Here is a 25,480-nt window from a genome sequence, read left to right as displayed (position 1 = left end):
TCCCATTCACAGGTAGCAGGGGTTAAGACTTCAATATGTCTTTTAGGGGTGCCATAATTCAATGCACAACAGGGGGCTAATCTCAGCTAGGTGTTTAGAAGGACAGCCACATCATCTGATTAAATCAATTTACATAAAAGTCAGAATAACGCTGCCTTTCTAAAGAAGAACGTTATAACACAAATGTATTGAATAATGTACACACTGTTAAGGGTAAGAGCATTCCTAGCACCTGCTTTCTATCCAGAGCTTTCAACCCTCCACCTTCAGTAAACTCAACGCCAAGGTTATATTTCTCTACCCATTTGCCAGAGTAGATTAGCTCTGAAATGAAAAGGATACTTAAGCAGAAAATTTAGGTTGTGTATTTTATTTCCTTTTCCTTTAGTGATGTTTTCACTTTTATAGTAAATATTTTAATATTATTTGACCAAACTATATGAAAAATGGCTTGATACTTTATTTTAATTTTCCCATGTTAAGATGAATTTAGATCTGCATATTTGCCATACATGATCCCATATATGAAGGACAGATATAAAATATATGAAGGACATGGATGAAAAAATGTTGGCAGTAGAAAACTACTCAAGTGCACATTATTTTTTGTTTGTTTTGTTTTTGTTTGTTTGTTTGAGATGGAGTTTTGCTCGGTCACCCAGACTGGAGTGCAGTGGCGCAATCTTGGCTCACTGCAAGCTCCACCTCGAGGGTTCACGCCATTCTCCTGCCTCAGCCTCCCGAGTAGCTGGGACTACAGGCGCCCACCACCACTTCTGGCACATTTTTTGTATTTTTCTTAGAGATGGGGGTTTCACCATCTTGCCCAGGCTGATCTTGAATTCCTGACCTCGTGATCCACCCGCCTTGGCCTCCCACAGTGCTGGGATTACAGGCAGGACCACCATGCCTGGCCACACAAGTGTAAATTATTTTGTATAATTTTCTACGCAAAATAGAGTGGGTACAGATTTTTTGGCAGGTACAGATTTTATTTTTTCCAAAATACATTGTAAGTGTGTATTAGAAGAAGGACAAATAAGAACAAAGATAGAGTCATCTCAGGGCTTCATATCAGGCAATCTGGGTTCTTCCGTGCTTACTTAGAGTCAAATTTATTCATAGTGGTGGAATGCTCACGCCTGGAAGGAATAAGTTCAGAAGAATGTGGTTCTTTTATTTAGGCTATTAAAATCCTGAAATTCAAGTTTTAAAATGATTCAAAAGGAGATAAATCTGTTTTAAAACAAAATGCATTTTTTTGTATGCAGTAAGTCAGAATACTGCTTTGTGGTAAATTGCCCTATGTTCTGAACAATATAATGTATTTCATTTTTTAATAACTCAGTTTATTTGTAAACCATGTACTATTAACACATATCTCAAACTATTGTATTTAATATAAAAATTGCAGTTAAAATTGGAGTGGACTCTTTTAATCCCCAAAACATTCATTGTTTGAGGAGAATTTGACAAGCAATTCTGATTTTAAAAATCCCTCATCAGTGTAAGCACTCCTTTACAAATAAAAATCATATTATTCTAAATTAAATAGCCATTGTGTAAAATATCCATTTAATATTTTTGCTAGGAATAGTATGTCTTCTTTGTTGATTACAAAAAACATACTATGCTAAATTTTATCATTTGATTATTGATTTCCCAATAGTCTTTGGTCTAGATGAAAAGCTGTGTCTTAAGTTTTCTAATTAAAATTTGTAGTGATAGAATTATTTTTCATGCAGTTAGTTTATACTCAAGAAAAGTTTTAATAGTTATGTAAATAATGATAAGTTTCTGTAGTCTTTTTTTATTCAGTTGTTTTGAACACTCTGGAGCTGATCTGTTATTTTTCACAGCATGATCCCCAAACATCTGCAACAAATTCCTCTAAAAACTAGGGAAATTGTTAGATATGGAAATCCAGGATCTTACCCGTACCTATTATCAGCATCTCTGGAAATATACTTCATAAATATGTGTTTCTAATAAGTCATTAGATGACTCTTATGCCTATTAAATTTTAAGAACCCAATGTTAAAGAGAACAAACCAGTGGATCCTAACCTTTCCAACACTAGTTATCTCTAGGCTTTGTAGTACACTGGGATAACTTGTTCAGTGAATGTCAGCTTTTCGTAGAAGTCATCTAGGGGTCAGGAAAGAGAGAAAGCCTGAACTGCCTCTTACTACCCCTAGAGTTCTGGAGTTCCGGGAGCCTGACTGAAGATAGCAGGCAGGATGTATGGAGCTACGTCAATGAGAGTGAGCCCAAGACAAAACATCACTATCCTTCCTTCCTCCCTTCCTTCCTTCCTTCCTTCCTTCCTTCCTTCCTTCCTTCCTTCCATCTTCTTAATGCTTCCCCCATTTTTGTCAGAAGAATGGGGAGGGAGGATTGTTGGGAGAAGAGCAACAGCATATCAAAACCCTGCTTTATCTTATCTTGACCTCCTTAAACACTCTTAAAAACATGTACTTTTGAAAGGAAGTATTCAATTTTTTTTGTTATTGCCATACACGAAAAATAGTAAAGAAGTAAGAAGTGTCATCAACTGTCTGTCCCTGGTCTACTTTCCCCATCCCGGTTCCAAGAGACATGTCCTTTTTAGTGGATGTGACTGATGATAGACGAGTGTTATACAATCTTTGCCTGAGTTTACCTCTTATCTCCTATCTTCAGATCCTTCTTCCTGGGAGGATTTTAACATGTAAGATAGGGAATTAAAACACCATCTGAATAAGTATGAAGTGCATTGCAGTCTTTGGGAGCAACACCTAGAACTCAGCCCAAACCTTATTCTATCTATCAGAAGCTCCCAGGCTACTGATTGGTCTGTCTCTCCCGGGCCTGTTACAAGAAAAGTCAGGGCTTATCTTTCATTGGTTTAATTATTCCAAGACCCCATTACAGCTAGAGAAATGAAGAGATGGAATGCTTAAACTTGATTGATTTGATTGAAAGACACAAAGTATCAAACTATTTTTCAGGCATATGTCTCAGTGAAATTAAAAAAAAAAAATTCATTTTGGTCCAAACCAGAATTTGGTAAACAATAGCACATTATTTATGTCTGCCTTCATATTACAAAAGCAGAGTGGAGCAGATGAAACATAAATTGTATAATATACGGGTACCTATAGGACATCTTTGACTTTGTCTCCTGGCCTGCAATGCCTAAAATGTTTACCATATAGATCTCTAGTGCATAGCTTTGCTAACCTCTAGTTTAAATCAAAACAGTCATAATTTATTTTCTCCAGCATCTGAAGGCAAAGTATGCATCCACTGTATTCCATAAAAAAATTATTCATACATGTCTTAAAACTTGCATATTTTATTTTCATACCACCTAGCATGAGACAATCATAAATATGTAGGAACAACAGCCTTATTCCCAACAACCACAGCAGCACCTGTCATAATAGGGATTCCATAAGTGTTTTGATTAAATAAGTCTTTAAAAATATATGTACATTCTGCATTTTATTTATTATATACTGTCTCTCTATTTTAGAATAAATTTCATTTTCTCCAATCTTTGAATAAAATAGATGCTTTAGGAAGAAGGTACAATGAGGTTTCTAGTGCTGCTTAAAGCTCAGGGGAAGAAGCTCAAGAATTTTTCTAGAAGTGTGCAAGTTTTAAAAGAACAAAGCAGCTTTCCCTTCCTCAAAATATGTATTGAAAATCTTTCTATTGATAAAATATATGTATAAATTTGGACAAATCTATTTCAAACATCTGTTATAACACTTACTAATCTGTATGCCAAGCATTAGTGTATTTTAAGTTCTTAAAACATTGATGTTTGTCAGTGGTCCTAAGTGTTACTAATTCTGTCACCTGCAACAACTCCACATAGAACAGGCTATATCATTCAAGGCTAGCCTTCTACAGAACATCCAACCCTGTTCAACTCACGAGGACCTACATCTTATTCCTTTTAACTATTGAGTCAAAACAGATCATTCAAGCTGGCTAAGTGAGAGAGAAGGAATAAGAAGAAAGCACAACCCTTGAAAGATTTCAGATAAAGAAAATAAAAAAGAGCTGTAGAAGCAAGTACAAATCATGCATGTCTCTCATGGCCATTTTTTTTCTTTTTCTTTGGTCATATACTGCAAAGATATGGACCTGGGAGATGACCTTTAAGTCATCTAGCCCTGAATTTGTTCCACAATAAAATGCTTAAGAAATGTTCGTTATTTCCTTCTCTTCTCGTTCATTCTCACTTGGCTTTGTTTTTTTCAGTCTAGGATTCTTATTCATATTTCTACATAATGTAAACAGCCAACCAACATTTTTTGGACTGTGAGCAGGAAAATTTTCTTTTCCGTGTACATTTATGAAAAAGGAATTCTTTAGAGCCAAATCATCCCATGTTGTATGGAAGAGGCAGACATATCACATCAAGAATGGGACTCTGGAATCAATCTGTCTGGGTTCCAGTCCAGCTGTACCACTTACAAGTTGAATGAACTTGGACAAATTGCTTAACCTTTCTGTGCATCATATTTCTCATCTCTAAAACTGGAATAGTACTACTTCATAAACTCAGTGACAAGACTGAATGAGAACATATACGTATAGACTCTTAAAAATGAGCCTGTATTTGGTGAACAGGTATTATTATTATTAGCGTTAATGAGAATCAAGCTCTCAGCATGACCCAGGGGCTCTGCAACTCACCTCTACTGCTTTGTGCATGTCTTCCATTACACTCTTTACCATTACACTCTGTTCCACAGAGACCATATTACTTTTTAGTCCCAAAATGATATTATCCTTGTTATGCTTCTCTTTATTCATGCCGCAGTGTCTTGTCATTATTCTGCATTCACTTTGCATAGCCTATTTTCTATTAAGCTTCCACCTTGTAAAATAGAATGCTACTACATGTGTACCCGAAGCCAGATACACACACAGTTCTTTTGTACACACACAGTTCTTTTCTGTTTTTCCCCTTCCGCTTCTAGACTGTGCAGATTTCAAGGGCAGAGAGAGTGTCTTAGGAACCCTTATGGCCATAACCCCTAGCAACTCTCTGTTACATAGAAGACATTTAGAAAATGTATGTTGAATTAAAAAAAGCTTAAAGACTCAGTCATAAAATTTTGAAGTCATAAAATTCTACTTAAAGTGCAGTCACAGGATTTGGCTACATGACCTCTCTTGGCAGCAATGCTCACTTATTATAAACAGTACATAGTACTTGTCATTATTTTTCAAAATTCAATGTCCTTTAATCTCATCTGGTCAGCTGAATTAAGAAGTTTGCTCCTATTATTGGAATTAAGTTTTCAATATATCTGAGGTATTTCTAACAACATGTTTCAGAGTCCTCTGAAGCTTCTTTTTAAATAAATAATGCTCCATTTGACCATTTCCTTGTTCTTTTATATTTATAGATTGTGTAGTGTTTTTCTTAATCATTTGCACTATCTTTAATTCAACAGCAACTGAAAACAATTATATAAAACTAGTGTGTCTCCATATTTTTCACCTTTGGTGAATTTTCCCCCAAATTTGCCAAAATATCTTGAATAAAGATCTAATTTTTATTATTTAAACTGACCTTTCTCTACAAAAAAGAATTGCTCGACAGTGATTCAAAAATGATGACTCAATGATGCATTTGTGTTTGTGAAATGACCATACTAATGAATTGGATTTAATACTTTATTCAAATATATCAAATGTATTCTAAATCCAAACACTTATTTCCACCAAACCCAACAACCAACATTGTCTCTCAATTCAAGGACAGTAATAGCCTTTGAACTGGCTACTGCTTCCAGGCTTGCGCCTCTATTGTCAACAGGACAGCTGAAGTGATCATTTAAAATTGTATTCAGATCATGCTAGTCCCCAGCCAAAACCCTCTTGTATCCATTGCACTATAAAGTCTAAACTCTTTACAATGGCCTTTGAGGCCCATCAAGACCTGCTGCTGCCTGGTTGTCTTACCCTTCCCCTCACACCCACCCCACCCATAGTGCCCTGGGTAACTATAGCTACAGGTATACTGGGGTGTTTTTCTTTTTTGTTTGAACATGCAGTGCTTGTTACTGTCCTGGGCCTTTGCATTTTGTGTCTACTCTCCTTGTAATGCTAGATCTTGAATATAAGGGTGAGTCATTGTCTTCAACTCAAACATGACCTCCTTCATGAAACCTTCCTTTTCTGACTGCTTCTCTTCAGTGGGCCTTTCCAGTCCCAGTTAGCTGCTGGCACCTGTCACAGTCAGTTCTTTCTGAGCTCTGTCTCTTCTAATGGACTTGCTAATTCAGCCTGCCCTTGATCTTGATGCTCAGATTCCTCAGAGTCTCTACTACTTTTCTCTTCTGACACCTGGTTAAAGCTGCGAACCTCATAAACCTTGGCTGAGCCATTTTGCTCATAGAAGGCCCATTTATCCCCCTCAACTTATTATCCATATTGCATGATAGCCAAAGGAAACTTGGGATTGCAAAGTGAGTCTGTCATGCCACAGGGCCTCCTTGACTACTACTTGGGATCCTCATGGTGACTTGGGATTACTCAGAACAGTAATGTCCTCCAAAACTTGAAAGCAAAAACCCTGAGCATCCCGTCAATGTAATTAAGAATTTCGAAAGATACATCCCCTAGAGGATTGACCTCGAGAAGCTGGGAAGAACAGACAAGAGCTGTGGCAACCACTTTTCTCTACCACTACGCTCTTTCTCTCCACCTATTCTTGCATTCCTCAAAAGAATGCCTGAGGGCTTTTTTCCTATTGTGCTTTTCTTAAGGGTCTCATTCTATCGCCAAGGCTGGAGTGCAGTGGCATGACAGTCTATCACTTCAAACTCCTGGACTCAAGCAATCTTCCCACATCAGCTTCCTGAATAGCTGGGACTACAGGGGTGCGCAAATGTGCCTGCCTATTTTGTTTTTAAACTTTTTTTTGGTAGAAACAGGGTCTAATTATGTTAGACAAACTGGTCTGAAACTCCTGCCCTTACGAGGTCCTCTTGCCTGGGCCTCCCAAAATACTGGGATTACAGGCCTGAGCGACTGTGCTTGGCCTGTTCTTTCTACATGATTTGAAACTCCTTTATATACAATTCCATGCAAACCCGCTCATTTATGTTTGTTGACAAACATCAAGATGAAAAGTAAAAACACTTAGTGAATCATCTTAATGTTTCATCTTTAAGTTACTAAGCATCTGGGTCTTGGCAAAACATCCAAATAATAGACTAACCCATCAAGCCTGGTCTTGATATGGAGGAAGAAACTGAAGGGCTTTCTAAAGACTGATGTTAAACTATACATTAAATAATGCCTTAAAAAACAGAAATTGAGTATCTCTTTCCCACCTCTACCCGATGGCAGGTAGATGCCTTACCATTGTAGGAAGAAAGATATGTAGAAAAGCAAAAGAGAAAAATGCACTATAATTATTTGACTGGCTTGGACGCAAATATAGGGAATGGAGAAAATGATTTTCTCCCTACACATAATAGAAAAAGGGAGATAGAGATAATAAAAACTAAGTTCAAATAAAACATTATCAACAAAAGTAATCAAAAGAGTAGCTCAATTACTTAAGTGTGATTTATTCAGCATGCTGAGCCTTTAAATTATAACCATGATTTGGGAAACACACATACACACACACACACAAATCTGAGTTACCAAATAGATAAAAGAACTCGAGCCACTTCCTGGCCCTCATTATTTGCTCTCATTCTAGAAATAATTCTAAATGTTTGATTTTTCTCACTTCTCAGCCAAGGTCTTTTTGAAAGCATTAAATCAGATGTTGGATGGTAAAAACAAAAACACAAACAAGAAAACACTGGTACAATGAAAGCAAATGTTGTGACAGCAAATAGTTTTATATATAATATATATATATATATATCAGATGTTTGGGAGCCAATTTATATGGATGTCTATGCCTCTTCTCTAGTTTTTATTAAGTGATTGAGTATTTTGATCTTTTATGTGAAGAATTATAACCAATATACTTTATATGCAATAATTGTGCTTGTGGTTTTACTCATTTAACTGTCCTAAGACAGCTATACACAGTTTCAACAAAGAAATTAATTTACTCTATAAAGCATTTTATTATTTTTTTTCTACTTGGGACCTCTAATAGTATTGAAAGTAGATAGTTAAGCAGAATAGCCCTACAAACAACATCCGGAAGCCATGTGCAAGTGAAGATTGTAATAAGAAAGAGGAGAGATTTTGAAGTTAGGTTTGGATTTGACCCACAGCTACAATACCTTCCAGCTTCTTAATATGTACCAGTTGTCTGAGTTATCAGAACCTTTCAAAATGAGAAAACTAAAACCTACCTTACAATAATGCTTTGATAATTATATGACAATCACACACATCCATAAAAACACTAAACAAATGTTACAAAATATGGATAAAGTTATTCATTTACAAACTGTTGCACATTTGAAAAAAGAACAATTAGGTGATAGTTGACTTTTTAAAGACAAGATAGATCAATTTCTTCATATTTGTATTATCTTTAAATGTGTTTGAATCCAATATCAAAGTATAAGGGGGAAAAGGTACTAAATTCAGTGGAAAATTAAATTATTTTTCTTTCAAACATAATCCAAGGCTATGTGGAAATCCACAAAGAAATCAGATTGAATTTTGTTTTAAAATTGACTGCTTTAAGAAAGAAAAAAATGCAAGTGTTCGAGGGACATAAAATCAGAGCATAACGTGTTTGTGTGTGTGTGCAAGCGTGTGCACAGGGGTGTATGCAATGAGTACAAGATACTTAAGTATTTTTGGTTAGTGCTAAGTGTACAAATTCCCTTGGGTCTGTTCTATAGCAAAAATGCATTTTTTGACAGGGGATAAGTTTATATAACATACTTGTGGGGGCATTATCTTAAAGAGAAAACTGAATCTGCCCTTTATATACTTTAAGTTATTCCATAGTTTAAAAATATTTGTTCTTGATTGCGTTAAGTGAATGCCAGTGGGTCAGTTTCACACTTTGTATTAAATCTAATACTTATTCATTATAGAGTACTTAATTCAATACAATTTGAAAGGTTACCTCTGTTTGTACTAATCATGTATGTTGGCTGACACACATCACCATTAAAATGACAAATGTTTAGGCAAATCAGCGAATTGTTTGATCTTTATTTTTATAAGCATTCGGATAGTTGTATACATCCAGATGATTTAGCAATGTTTTTTGTTAGTTTGTTTTTTGTGCTATGGGCACAATTTATTCTGTAAATGGGAAATTTTATATATATTTAATTATGAAGGTATCTTATACTCACTTTCTTAGAGTTTCAACTATAACTTAGATCATTCATTCTTTTTAATGATATTTCCCTTATATATTGTAACTATTTAAGGTATTCAATAACTTTTTTTTTTTTTTTTTTTTGAGACAGAGTCTTGCTCTGTCACTGTGGCTGGAGTGCAGTGGTGTGAACTCAACTCATTGCAACCTCCATTTCCCAGGTTCAAGTGGTTCTCCTGCCTCAGCCTCCCCAGTAGCTGGGATTACAGGTGCCTGCCACCATGCCCAGATAATTTTTATATTTTTAGTAGAGACAGAGTTTCACCTTGTTGGCCAGGATGGTCTTGAACTCCTGAGGCCAAGTGATTCACCTGTCTTGGCCTCCCAAAGTGCTGGGATTACAGGCATGAGCCACTGTGCCCGGCCATCAATAACATTTTTTAAAAATTTAAGAGAAATCACAAATAGATATCAGCAAAGAACGCAATAATACAGAAATATTTTTATTTTATCATGCATTATTTCTTTTAGATTTTTTTTTTTGGTTATCTAGCTACATATATAGTACATCCAGTGCATTTAACTAACATACTTCTTTATTTCTCTTTCTCATCAGGTTTAGAATGTAATAACTCAAGGATTTGATAATACAGTGAAGTAGTATAACAACTGTCTATGTGCTTCCCATGATATGTTCTCTATATTGTAAGTATATATTTACTTTCTCAATCTAGCTTGACTGTGGGAGAAATTGTTCAGTTAGAACTTATAGATGATTTATATTGTTTCAGAAAATTATGAACTAAAACCCATCCAAGCTACAGAATAATTTCAGAAGGTTAGCTTCTATCAGGAGATCTTCTATAAACTTAGTTTTAACATTCTATCGAAGTAAAAGTTTAAAATAATTTTCTGTCATGGTAGGTAGGATAATTTATCGATCATGTCTAATCATATTTTAAAATAAATCTTACAGTTAATCTTAAAATTTCTATACCCTTGTGTTTTCTAGAAAACTGTAAATAAATATTAGACATGGAAAATTTTATGTTCTCAATATAATTTGCAATCTAATTTTAAATTTAGGTCAATTTCTTTTTATATTAGTTATCTTTTGAAAATGGATGTTAATTTGGGGTAGATAATGCCTATACCACTAAATAATTCTTATATATGAATATAAGAATATATTGAGTATATACATTCATATATATGTAACTTATTTAATAAGTTAAATGAAAAAAAGAAAAGTAGTCTTTGCACAGATGTGAACCTCTTACTGTTCATTTCACATTATTAAAAATAAGGAAGGAAGTACAATTCTGGGATACTGTGCTTTGTTTTTGAGTTAAGAGATACTACGAAGCAATAAGTGTTACTCATGTCAATGAGAAAGAAATAAAACAGCCCAGTCCCTTTTCCTTGAGCGAAAGCAAGCTATGAACTGGAGCCCATCAGGTATCAGTAGTGTCCCTACAATTTACGGCATGTTTAGGGCATCAGGAGATGCTGTTCCTTAACAACACCTAAAATCGTCAGACCTAAAATCCTTTCTCAAGTCTTTCTATTCTCTTCAGCCCTTGTTTTGCTAAGCTCCTGTCTGAGGATATAAAGCTGTCAGAGAATTGGAGGTGGTGGTGGATAGGTTATTAACATCCCCATTTCAGAACTCTTAGTGCATTGCAACACAAAATATGATTTAATACATATTATCATATTCTATAGCAGTGCTATCTAATAAAACTGTATTGTGAACTGCATATGTTATTTAAATTTTTCTTATGGCCACACTTTTAAAAAGTAAAAAGAAGCAGGTGAAATGAGTCTTAATGATATATTTTATTTATTTAGCTCTGTACATTCCAAATATAGTTATTTTATCATATGACTAATGTAAAGAAAAGAACGAGACACTTCGCATTCTTTTTTTCACACGAAGTCCTTGAAATCCAGTGTGTACTTACAGAACATCTCAATTCAGATACTAAAGTTTTGTTGAATATACTTGATCTATACTTAGACTTAATAAAATTTACATTTGAAAAAGTAGATTCACAAACCCAAATTGTCCTACAAATGTTTAAAAGTGTTCCAATAACTAAATCAAGTGTCAGCTTTTAAATTTAAATTGATAGTCATCTTCTCAATGACGCTAGCTGTATTTCAAGTGCTCAGCTGTCTAGTTCCTGGTAGATTCCATACTGGAAACTCTACTCCAGAGGATCACTGATATAATACTTTGGTTCTGTTACCTAACAGGAATTTTGAAGGCCAACTTCAGACCACATCAAAGGAGCATGACTTTAAAATTTCAATGAGAAGAAAAGTCAAACCCTAAACTTATTACTTAAAATGGAGTTTTATAGAATCCCATGTTTTTGAGAAATTATAGAGAAGAAAATATACCAAATGTGTACTTCTAAGCTATAATACATGTTGGAATTTGAGGGCTTTTTATTAGCTTCTGTGTACTTGCTTTGTTGTAACTAAAGCAATTTACCCTCCTCATTACAAGGAGTAAATCAATAGAAAAAAAAATCTAACATTTAAAAAAATTGTTCCATCAAACACTTTCTTAAAAGAATGAAAATATGGGCATCATACTTGTGAATCACGTATCTGATAAAAGATTTGTATCCATAATATATTTAAAAACCTCTTAAAACTTAATAAGAAAGTAAATCCAATTTTCCTGGTAAAATATCTGAGCTTTACCAAAGAAGATGTATGGATGACTAATAAGAATAAGAGGAGATTTTCACTAGGGAGATACAAATGAAAACCACAATAAGGTGCCAGAACATACCTGTTAAAAATGGATAAATGAATTAAAAGTCTAACAATATCAAATATTTGTAAGCATGCAGAGCCACGGAGACTCTCATTCACTACTTTCATTACTGTTGACAATTCAAAATGGTACAGCCACTTTGAAAAACGTGTGTGCAAGTTTCCTATGAAGTCAGATGCTTGCTTAATATATGATTCAGTGATCCCACTCCTAAGTATTTACCCAAGTGAATTGAAAAACCTTTTTGACACAGAAAAACAATACGGGAATATTCACAGAAACTTTGACTTCAATTGCCAAAATGTGGAAATAACTAATATGTTATCTTCAGCTGGTAAATGAATGAACAGACTGTGGTAAATCTATAAAAGGGAATATTATTCAAATATTTTAAAAAGAGAATTATTGATGTATGCACATCATGGATGAACGTTTTAGTGTGTCTTACTGAGTGAAAGAAGGAAAGCCCAAATGACTACATATTTAAGATATATAATTCATGGTATCTTAAACTCTGGAAAAGCCAAAACATAAAGATGGGAAATAGATCAATGGTTGCCCAAATTAGAGATATATTGAATTAGAGATATAGGAGGGTTGACTACAAAATCATTGATTACATGAGGAAATTTCAATGGCAGTGGAACTGTCCGTGGTGCTGGACAAATTACTGTGCTCGTCAAAACCCATAGAACTGTACAACACAATGAGCAATCTCTGCAGCATGCACATTGAAAAAGAAAGAAAGAAAATGAATAGGATGGAATATCCCAAAATGGGGTGGAAAAGTGACAAGTGAACCTAACCATCTTACAAATGTAATACATAAGCTTACTGAAGGTGATGCAGTCAAAGGATCTAGACTATATTTTGGAAAACAGTATTTTGAAAGGACAAAACCTGCAAAGGATGAGGCTAACTATAAAAAGAACTATACATAGACATTGTATTTTAGTTGATTTTTTTTTCAAAGGAGAGCAGGTTAGCAATTATGAAAGTACTTTGCATGTATATTAGGGTGAAATGCATAAGTAAATAAATTATAGATATTGGGAGATAGGTTTCTTATTGCTAGAGAAAGAAGTCATACTTAGCAAGGAGAGATGGCTAAAATTAGCCTTGTATTGCTAGATTAGAGAAGTAGATATTAATTTATGAACCCATTCTTATTTTAAAATACATAGATACAGAAATGGGTCTACATACATAACATTTATTAGCTCTATCTACTGAAAAGCTCTAGAAGCAATGATACTACATTAGCAATGAGCATACCTCATGCCTAAATTTTAGTTTCATGCTCAGAGTTTAGAGGTTTCTGTGTATACATCATAAAGCTTCAATCTTAGAGTGAGCATGGAATGTAGGAAATTCAAGTAGCATTCTTTATTTAAACACAAGAAAAGTCTCTGAGAGTTTAAGTGACTGGCCTGGAATCAGCAACTTGCTAAAGGATGGAGCGTCTACATAGAACAAATCTTACCTCATTCTTAATCTTAGCTTTTGTACCACATCAAGAAGCCTACACTATATGGAAATATTCTTATTTATTGAATTATTTGTTTTTAATTTCCAGAAATAATCAAGCTCTTTTCCTGAATTTAAATAAAATTCTGGCACATTTTATATCATTAAAAAACTATTATTCACATTTAAATTCAAAATTTGTACCTGATATGTCTGTTTCCTGTTGAGTTTTAAAGTCCCATCTAGAGGCCAGGCACAGTGGGCTGACTCCTGCAATCCCATCACATTGGGAGGCTGAGGCAAGCGGATCATTTGAGGTCAGGAGTTCAAGACTGGCCTGGCCAACACAATGAAAACTCATCTCTACTAAAAATACAAAAATCAGCTGGTGTGATGGTGTACACCTATAGTCCCAGCTACTGGGGAGGCTGAGGCAGGAGAATCACTTGAGCACAGTAGGTGGAGTTGGCACTTAGCCAAGATTGTGCCACTGCAGTCCAACCTGGCCAACAGAATAAAAGTCTGTTTCAAAAAAAAAAAAAAAAGAAGGAAAGAAAGCCCTACTAGACTGGGAAATTATTGTTGCTAATTTATTTCTGTCATGGACACACATATGCTTTCACTTTAATGAAATCCTTTGCAAGAACCAAAAAAAAAAAAATTATAAAATACAATCATGCACTGCATAATATTGCAGTCAATCATTGACCACATATACAACAGTGGTCCCCTAAGATTACAATAGAGCTGAAAAATTCTTATCTGCCTGTAACTTTGTAGCCATCAGAACTTAGCCACACACAACTCACATGTTTTTGATGAAGCTGGTATAAACAAACCTATTGCACTTCCAGTTGTATAAAAGTGTAGTACATACTGTACAATTCCATAAGGTACATAACAATGATAATCGATGATTATGTTAGGGTTTATGTATTTACTGTATTTTATCATTAGAGTGTACTTCTACTTATTAAAAAAAACTTAATTATTAAACAGCCTCAGGCAGGTCTTTCAGGAGGTATTCCAGAAGAAGGGATTGTTATCATAGGAAATGAGAGCTCCAGGCATGTTATTGTCCCTGAAGACCTTCCAGTGAGACAAGATATGGAAGTAGAAGACAGTGATATTGATGATCTTCACTCTGTGTAGACCTAGGCTAATGTGTGGGTTTGTATCTTAGTTTTTACAAGTTTAAAAGGTAAAATAAAAAATAAAAATATTTAAAAATAGAAAAAAGCTTATAGAATAAGGATTAAAGAAATTATTTTGTACAGCTATACAATGTGTTTGTGTTTTAAGCTGTGTTATTACAAAAAACCTTGAAGAGTTAAAAATACTTTTAAAGTTTATAAAGTAAAAAAATTACAATAAGCTAAGGTTAAATTATTGAAGACAGGAAAATCTTTTTATAGGTTTAATATAGCATTTGTACAGTGTTTATAAAGTCTGCCATAGTGTACAATAATGTCCTAGGCTTTCACATTCACTCACCACTCACTCACTGACTCACCCAGTGCAACTTCCAGTCCTGCAAGCCCCATTCATGGTAAGTGCTTTGCACCGGTGTGCCATTTTTCTGTTTTATACTGTATTTTTACTGTACCTTTTCTATGTTTAGCTATACAAGTACCATTGTGTTAAAATTTCCTACAGTATTCAGTGTAGTAACATGCCGTAGGTTTGTAGCCTAGAAACAATAGCCTAAGTGTGTAGCAGGCAATACCACCTAGGTTTGTGTAAGTCCACTCTCTAATGTTTGCACAAAAATGAAATCACCTAACATCACATTTCTCAGAACGTATTCCTATCTTTAAGTGACACATGACTGTACATAAAGTGTTTTTTACTGCAAAATAATTATGTCTCACAAAAGCATTCATCGTTTATTTTCTTAGATAACAATCTTCCCTGCTGCAATTTTGTTAGATTTATACACAGTATCTCAGAGGAAATAAAGTTATTTTATAAAGACAAGCTAACCTGTGATCCTTTCCTTTAATATCTTCATCACTATGCCCATCTGCTGCAATTTCTGTAAGTGTGATCTCATAATCCACACAGTTTTAATATGGAGAAAATTTATAGCATACTCTTACTAATCAATAAATCAAGCTTTCTCCCTATTGCCTTCCAATCACAATGATGACTTCTAAGGGTGCTTATTTTATTAGGTAATTTGAACGTACTTTATTAGGCTATTTGAGGACCTTCTTGAATATGAGGGGATTATTAACAATAAAAGAAGATACACCCAATAGAGAAACAATTTCTATACCTTCAAACAATGGTGTAGTAGGTATAGGAGGCAAATGCAAAATCAGTGTGATCCATTATATATTTAAACCTCATTTGTTATCTGTTACAATGCATAAATATGCTTTGAAAAGAATATTATCAAATCTATTTGAATTTTCTACCAAATTTAATGTTCAGAATTCTCAGTATTTTATTTTTTTCTGTTTTAAAGTCCTTCTACCATAGTAAAAGTCTATTTTATCTGTTTTATTTGCTTGTTTTATTTTTGTTTAAAAGACTATTCAGAAGAGTTCCTTTTTATGAGACCACCTTTTTCTTGGGGGTGGGGGGAACAGAGTCTCACTGTGTTGCCCAGACTGGAGTGCGGTGGTGCGATCTAGGCTCACTGCAAGCTCCGCCTCCCAGGTTCACGCCATTCTCCTGCCTCAGCCTCCCCAGTAGCTGGGACTACAGGCACCCGCCACCACACTCGGCTAATTTTCTTTTTTAATTTTTTTTTAAATTTTAGTAGAGATGGGGTTTCACCATGTTAGCCAGATTGGTCTAGATCTCCTGACCTCGTGATCTGTCTGCCTCGGCCTCCCAAAGTGCTGGGATTACAGGCGTGAGCCACCGTACCCTGCCAAGATCACCTATTTTTTTTGTACTAAGACTTTCTACTATTATGCCTGGTGAATAACAGGTACTTAAAATATTTGCAGTATTGACATCTAAACAAAATAACATTAAGCACATTTTTTTTTCAGTTAATTTTAGGAGTAATTGGGGTAGCCTGGGAGAAATCACATATAGGAGATGCTTCAGAGCTCCACTGTTTGTGATGACCATTCTATATACAACATAAAATGAGTCTTGGTGGTGTCTCAAATTTGTCTCCTCCAGATGGAGTATAGATGGATGCATGGGTGGAAGGAGTAGGACAAATAGATGGACAAATAGTTGGATTGTTCTCACACATACCATCCAATATCTTCCATACCATGGACAGTATTTTATCCTTACTTGTTTCTAGGAACTAAGGAACATACTTGGTAATATAGAATCCTGTGGAACTCCAATAATTTCAGAGAAAATTGAGGATACAGAATTTTTACCCTCTGAACCCAGGAGAACATACTATTTTATTTTGGTAACTAAAAAATTAACATTAGTTTACTTTCGTCTTGATAGTAGGGTCAAAATCAATGTCTATGGAAGACTGCCTATAATAGTGACTACTTTAAATTCTTTTCTTATCCCTTATAATGATATATCCTTACTTTCAATAGGCAGATATAAGCAGTTCTAAGTCAATGCTTCAAATTACATGCTTTGGGGAAAGAATTAGTCAACAAAGATGTCAAGAAAATCTGAATTTATTATTTTCAAATTGTTCTTAAATTTTATTTTTAGAGACTATCATTTCCCTATAGCTACTCTACAAAGAGACAAAAAAAAAAAAATACTTCACAGTGAACTAGCCCCCTAGGAAAAACACTGTGGAGTGAATATTTATGTTACCAAGTAGTTAGAATAAGTAGAGACAGATAAAAATACCCTAAACTTTTATTTAAAACCATGCATATTAATCCTGTGGGCTTTCTTGCTAATCTTATAAAGTCAATTATCACCCTATAGGTTTTTGAATTTTAATTTCAGTTTATTTTAAACTATCTTTATCTCTTCATATTAAAAAATTAATCTTCTCTTTTACTTTGTATGTTCCATCATTCCTTTTTAATTCTATCGCTTTTGTACTCTAAACACAGTAGGATGCTAATTTAAAATTTGTGACTTTAAATTCATGTCATGTAAATCCCCCAAATGAATATAGTGATTCATCCACTTTTATGTTTGAAATATAATCTGCCTTAAAATAAATCTCTATGTTGCTAAAGGGTAAAACTTAGTATATGCCTCTTGATTTTACAAGAGCACAAGATCAAATCTTCATTATACTCAGATCTTACACTGAAGATAGGAAGCTGCTTTATGTGATAAAGTGAGGGAAACTTATCAGTAAGTCTTCAAGGAAGAGAAGATGAGATGTGCTGGGTAGCCGAAAGAATTTTAGTAAAGTGATGGACTGTGTTCAATATTAGCTTGTGCACTTTGCTGTAATATAACAGTTCTCTATCTAAAACTCCTGCTAACATTACATGTGCCTTGTGTGAAATTTTAGGGGAAATTAAAGAGACTCAGTTTCACATCCAGGTCAAAGCAATCAGAGAAAAAGGAACATCCAGGTCAAAGCAATCAGAGAAAAAGGTAGATAATACATGAACAGAATTTGGAAATCTCTAGTGTAGAAGGTCAGGACCCTAAATAATCATGAGTTTCTAGAACTCCTTTAATTCTAGGAAATCTTATGGGACATTGGAATTTCCAATACAATCTTGGATGGGTGGCCAGAACTCTCAAATGCAGAAACTATACTTTAGGTTACTTTTCTTATTATACAACATTAAAGCAATATTTAAAAGGCCAATCCACTCAGAATCCAACTACCACAGAAATTCACAGAATTATTTGCCTATTTTCCTTTTATTTCTAATCCGTGTGTACACATAATTTTACATGGTATAGTTATAATTTTGTTTTGATTTTCTACTCAGTGTCAAGTCATAAACATTTTAACATGTTCGTTTTTTTTGTGTCCTTCTGATGACTATTTGCCTAACCCTTTTCTTATCTTGGGTATTGGAGTGTACTTGAGTTTTCGTATATATAAATAACAATTCAATTTAAGTATTTGTCAAATATTTCGCTTTCATCAAATAAAAATGGAAACAAAAACAAGCTTATATTGTAGTTGTTGTAAGGATTAAATGCAAAAAAATACATAATAAAGATTACGCATAGTGTCAGTTTGGACCAATTTCTAGAAATTAAATTATTGACTCAAAGGATATGACTATATATTCTTTCTGAGGCTGTTGCATGAATTATTAACTTCCAGAGTATTCAGCTGCCAAAAGAATAAAAACCGGCTGTCAATATCTTAAGCAAACAAACAAACAAAAAAACCAATGCTGAAGTGATCACTTACTTTAAAAAGAACAAAATACAATTGTCAGGCACAGTCTCTCAGAGCAGAGAAGACTGCTAATATTATAGAGGGCTCCGAGGAAGAGTGTAGTTCAGTTACTGGTTGACTTCCAGAGACATAAGTGTGTTTATGTCATTTGTAGAAATATGGTTTTCAGGTGAGAATTCCTTTGATAAATCAACTTCCAGAAGTGTGTTCTTTGAAGTGAATATTTTTCCGATAACTGACTTTAGGAAGTTAGGGTTATAACTAGTTGGTTGACTTGCAAATGCATGTTCACTGAGATGCAGAGTCATTAATTTTTCAACTTTGTGGAAAATCAGTTCTGATAGTTTCTGGAGCTGTCATTGATTCAGCAATTTTAAAACCACTTCTGGTGACTACTTGCTACCATAGCTACAGAAAAATATCAATCATTTCCTAGGAGTGTGGGGACATTTTATTCTCAAGCTATAGTTGAAATAACTTATGAGAAAAAAATCACAGAGGAAATGATGGAAAATGCCAAGGGCCTTTCATGAGGAAGAGGGGGAAATAACTAGAAATTTGTTTTTAATGTTATCTTCTTCTGCTTGAGAAGTATTATATCAGTATCCAACAGTGAAACAGATGTGGAAAGGTAGTACCCATTGAAAAGAGGAATAGAACTAGGATGGAAAGGTAAGCACATTTTACGTAAGTTAGTTAAATTGTTAAAGAAAACTTATTTTTTATTTTATTGTCAAGAAATCATATAATTACACATTTTATGGGATCACAAATGTCTTTTTATTAAACTTTTTAGTTCTTAAGGTTACTTTTCTCTAAATTCATACTTATATAGATTACTTGGTAATCTTTATTATTTATTTATTTATTTATTTATTTATTTATTTATTTATTTATTTTGCATTTTATCTTGCTTTAATGTAAATTGTGTTCTTACTTGCTTATATTCCATTCTAGAATGGCTTCCAGTCTCCTTCCAGAAGGCTGACCCTGCCACTTCTAAATTTTTTTCTGACTCTCATCCTCCTGAATTTTGCTCTCCTCCATAGTCAACAATTTTGAACACCTCCTTTTCTTTTTTTAAATGACATTCAGTTTCTGGAATATTGGCTTCTCTCATTATACATCCACCCCCATTCTTTCACTATGCAAAAAATAACTCTTCTTTTCTCTTCTTTTGGCCAAACTTTCCAAAAAGATATATAATTTTTTATTTTTGAGAAATGTGTTAGTGACATAAGTCCTGGTTAACTCATTCCAAATGATGTCTCTATCTTGCATTCTGTCTTACTGTCCTACAACCTATTCCAGCACCATCAACAGATGAGTCATTTCAGCCTGACCTCATGAAAAGAGCTTGCATTCTAGGTTCAGACAGAATAACAAGAGACTCCTATTTTTACCATTTACTGGCTGATGTAATCTTACATGAGTAATTTAAGCTATAGGGATCTCACCTCCTTTATCTGTAAAATAGGAATTCTAGTACATGGGATGGTAATAATGATGTAAAGAAATCATGTAGAGAAAACATATAAATAGCATACTCTTTCTACCCAGGAGGAGCTACATAATTTTTAAATCTTGTGTTTATTCCTTATTATCTCTTACTATGTTAACTGTTCTTCCAAATTGCACAACCAGAAGATCCATGAGGCCTAGTGTCAAAAGCTCAATGTCTTTGTCGTCTTATGAGGGAAGTCAGTTTATCTCATCTTATTCATTTAGGGATAATAATAATTCCTTCTCTACCTTAATTACGTTGTGACAATGGCAAATTGAAATGTGATATTGATTACAAAAGTTCTTAATTATTATAATAGCAATAACTGTTAGCATTTTTAAATCTGGTGTTGTTTATGTGTAAGTCACTGTGCTGGCACTTAATAAATGTAAGCTCAGTCTTTATAATTATCTAACAGGGACTAATATTATTTATAATGTTTATGTGAAGGAGCTACATAAAGATGAAATAGCTCAGAAAGATGAAGTAGTTGGGTCAAGGATACACAGATGGGAGGGAACAGGGCTAGAACTGAAGTCTTCTGAACCTCCACCTGCCCCTCAGAGCCCCATGCAACAGTGAATGATCAAATGCATTCAGTACCTTTCATTAAAAATGCTCCTTGGCCACTACTTGAACCATGCTCCATTACTACCCAGCTCATTTTCAAAGGCTCCTGTTAACTGTCCTAAAGGCATTATAGAGCTAGATTGTGCCTTCATTTATTTTCATTATAGCTGCTTTCTTTTCTATGTCATTAATTCATGCTTCTCTTTTGTAATTTTACTGTCAGGTTCTCCACCAAGTGCTCTAGGCAATTAAAAACACGTGCACACAATATTTAAGCTTTTCAGCGAGTGAAAGTTGACCTCAGTTCCTGTTTTTCCTCCCTCTTTGTGCTGTCTTCAGGGTTGGTGTGCCTCCCTCCTCTTCTGCCTCCGATAGTGCTGAAGCCTCTCTCATATTGGCACAGGTTAAAACTTATCCACAGCCTCTGGATGTTTCATTAGTCTGTTTTACATTGCTATAAAGGAATACCTGAGATAGGGTAATTGATGAAGAAAAGAAATTTACGGTATGGCAGGCTGTGCAAGAACCATGGCATCAGTATCTTCTCAGCTTCTAGTGAGGTCTCAGGAAGCTTTTACTCATGGAGGAAGGCAAGGGGAGCCAGTGTGTCACATGGCAAGGGAGAGAGCAAGCAAGAAGAAGGGGTGCCGGGCTGTTTTAAACAACCAGCTCTAGAGCAAGAAGTCACACATTACTGCCAGGAAGGCACCAAATCGTTCATGAGAGATCTGCCCCCATGACCAAAACACCTCCCTTCAGGCCCCACCTCCAACAAGATGTCATTCTTTGCTTCCCTAAAGTTCTTAGGTCTTCAAAGCACTCACTCAACAAAGTAGAAAAGTATTTATACCATAGTTATGCTATTCTGTAGATCCAGGACATGTTGCACATTATCAGTTACATGCAATGAGTTGTTAGGCTTCAGTGCATTTTAAAGCAAAGGATTCTCTGCCTGTGCTTCAGACTAAGAGATTGAGTTGGTCTTTATATACACAGGTTTGTAAATTCGAACTACACTTTAATTCATGTTATTTACTATTATAAACATACTTCTTTCACCTAAATAAGTTCAATGGAAGTAGCGGCAATGTCATTTCTGTATTCTTTAACTTTCCTGTGGAGATTATAGCATGGCCAGGCAGTGAATGAGAAATATAAAGTGATGATTAAAATGGAAATGAACCACCTGTAATAATATTAAATAATTAAGCAGAAAATTTCAATCTAAGTATCAAAGCTTATCAACCAAAATAATTCATGAAAAACTGTTATTAGGAGCGGTTTCAGGTTATTATTGGTCTGAGGATTAATAATCTCTTTTGCTAAAAACTACTTTTTTTAAAACGTTTATTTGAGGTTCAGGTGTACATGTGCAGGTTTGTTAGATAGGTAAATTGCAAGTCTCAGGGGTTTGATGGACAGATTATTTCTTTACCTAGGTAATAAACATAGTATCCAAAAGGTAGTTTTTCAATCCTCACCCTCCTCCTACCTTCCACCCTCATGTAGGCCCCAGTGGCTGGCTGTTGTTCCCTTCGTTGTGTACATGTGTACTCAATGTTTAGGTCCCACTTATAAGTGAGAATACATGATACTTATTTTCTTGTTCTTGCATTAGTTTCTTAGGACAATAGCTTTCAGTTCCATCCATGTTGCTGCAAAGGACATAATCTCATTCATTTTTATGACTGCATAGTATTCCATGGTGCATATGTATCACATTTTCTTTATACAGTCTATCATTGATGGGCTTTTAGGCTTATTCTGTGTCTTTGCTATTGTGAATAGTGCTGCAGTGAACATACGTGTTCATGTGCCTTCATGGTAGAATGAATTATCTTTCTTTAGTTATATATCCACTAATGGGATCGCTGGCCCTAATGGTAATTTTAACTTTTTTGAGAGATCTCCAAACTGCTTTCAATAATGGCTGAACTAATTTACATTCCCATCAGCAGTGTATAAGTGTTCTCTTTTCTCCTCAACCTTGTCAGCCTCTGTTATTTTTTGACTTTTTAATAGCAGCCATTCTGATTGGTATGAGATGATTTCTCATGGCAGTTTTAATTTGCATTTCTCTAATGCGATGTTGAGCATTTTTTTCACATGTTTATTGGCCATGTGTATGTCTTCTTTTGAAAAGCCTACGTTCATGTCCTTTGCCCACTTATAAAGGGGTCGTTTATTTTTTGCCTGTTGATTTAAGTTCTTAGAGATTCTGGATATTAGACCTTTATCAGATGCGTACTTTTTTTTATTATACTTTAAGTTCTAGGGTACATGTGCACAACATGCAGTTTTGTTACATATGTATACATGCGCCATGTTGGTGTACTGCACCCATTAACTTGTCATTTACATTAGGTATATCTCCTAATGCTATCCCTCCACTATTCCCTCCTCCCCACAATAGGTCCCAGTGTGTGATGTTCCCCTTCCTGTGTCGAAGTGATCCCATTGTTCAATTCCCACCTATGAGTGAGAACATGCGGTGTTTGGTTTTCTGTTCTTGTGATAGTTTGCTGAGAATGATGGTTTCCAGCTGCATCCATTTCCCTACAAAGGACAGGAACTCATCCTTTTTTATGGCTGCATAGTATTCCATGGTGTATATGTGCCACATTTTCTTAATCCAGTCTGTCACTGATGGACATTTGGGTTGATTCCAAGTGTTTGCTATTGTGAATAGTGACGCAATAAACATACATGTGCATGTGTCCTTTTCTCCTATTCTGCAGATTTTATGTTTACTTTGCTGATAGTTTCTTTTGCTGTGTAGAAGCTTTTTATTTTAATTAGATTCCATTTGTCAATTTTTGAAACTACTCTTTTAAAAAAGAAAATTCAAAGAGCTTTTAAAGCTAAATTTAACAAGCAATAAACTTTTTAAAGTAATAGATTCAACTACCTGATTATCAAAACTTCGGCATAACAACAAAAGATACTATAAACAAAATTAATTTTGTCTTTAAATTTAAAAACCTGAGAGAAAATGTTCCCCCCCAAATTAGACAAAGGCTCAATTTTGTAATATGTAAAGACTGTTCACAAATTAATTATGCAAAACGACATAATAAAAGACGCAAATAAAGTACGAATAGTCATTTCTCAAAGGAAATAAAAATTATCCCAATAAAGACAATAATGTCCAACCTTACCAATTAGTGAACTGACAAACCCAATTTTGTGGTCTAATGGAGAATTTTTTCATTTGCACTGTATTAATTAGTTCATAACATTCATCGTTACTAAGTGTGTGGAAAATTTGATTCCAGGTCAAGCAAGTTGGGCCCATTTGGATAGCATACTGGTGATACTTACAAAAATTTTGAAAACATATATTGTTTGACCCAGTAATTCTACCTGTGGTTATTTATTCATCAAAACCACTCGTATTCTCCACTAAGAAGCCTTCACCAAAATGTTTATTGCAAATTTAGAATGCAAAGTATTAAAAACAATCAAAATGCCCATCAATAGGAGAAAACTAAACTATATAGTAATATATTCTTACCAGTCAGTGCTAAGCAACCATTGAAAATAACTTGGTGAGTATATAAAGACAGATTAAAATATCAAACTGAAGGGCCAGGCACAGTGGCTCATACTTATAATCCCAGCACTTTGAAAGGCTGAGTAGGAAGGATCTCTCGAGCCCAGGAGTTCAAGATCAGCCTGCGCAATATGGTGAAACATCTCCACAAAAAATACAAATAGCCAGGCATGGTGGCATGTGCCTGTGGTCCCAGCTATCTAGGAAGCAGAGGTGGGAGGAGGTCACCTGAGCCCAGAAAGTTTGAGGCTGAAGTAAGTTGCAATTGTGCTACCACACTCCAACTTGGGTGACAGAGTGAGACCCTGTCTCAAAAAATAAAAATAAAAAATAAAACAGCTTCAAACCATTCACTATAAGAAGCAAGTCTCAGAATAAAATAAATAGAAGAGTCTCAATTATCTCTTAAAAATCATATATATGTGTAAATATATCTAAATATATACAAATGTGTATAAAGGTTTGGAAAAGTTCTAAAAGGATATAGGACACATTGAAACAAAAGTGGTTACCTCTTGGGGAAGAGAATGGGTTGAAAGAGTTGCAATTAGTATTAATTTGGTATTTGATACTAAAATGTGGTATTATTTATTTTATATACACTTAAATTATTTACATTTTAATAATAAAAATAAATTCTTCTATTACTTTTATACTTCTTATAAGTCAGGCAAATACAGGTAGTATAACTGAAGTAAGTAAATGTTTTCAGAAAAGATTTGATGAATTATCAGTCAATTAGTGATAGTGTTCTGAAGAGTGGGCATTTTTGAACATTTTTCCTGTTTATACCTTGAGTTTTTCAATTAAATTTCAAAAAAAGTAATTTTACCACACTTCTAGGGCTTAGCTTTGGCTAGAATCAAAATTTTACGTAAATTGGGCATCAGTTGGAAACAAATAATCAGAACCTCCTCAATAAAACAACATTGAGAGGTGGGAGAGGAGGTACGAATCTCAGCATGGTTTTTGGGAAACCATTTTTTTAACTTTATATTTGAAAAGTATTTTTTTTTTTATTTGACAAGTAAAAAGCAAAAGAATCTTAGACA

At 34.5% G+C, this 25,480-nt stretch overlaps 1 protein-coding gene across 1 annotated transcript in view; it reads left to right on the top strand.

The window, feature by feature from the left end:
• The window catches only part of FUT9 (fucosyltransferase 9), a 195,312-nt gene that overhangs the window by 92,996 nt on the left and 76,836 nt on the right, over positions 1-25,480 (top strand). The window contains exon 2 of the mRNA XM_023205817.2: positions 9,885-9,973. The gene's annotated coding sequence lies outside the window, so the exon portion shown is untranslated. The remainder of the gene's footprint in view (positions 1-9,884; positions 9,974-25,480) is intronic.

Source organism: Piliocolobus tephrosceles, chromosome 5 (assembly GCF_002776525.5).
Source record: "Piliocolobus tephrosceles isolate RC106 chromosome 5, ASM277652v3, whole genome shotgun sequence".
In the NCBI taxonomy this organism is placed as follows: Eukaryota; Metazoa; Chordata; class Mammalia; order Primates; family Cercopithecidae; genus Piliocolobus; species Piliocolobus tephrosceles.
This window is presented reverse-complemented; position numbering and strand designations above follow the sequence as displayed.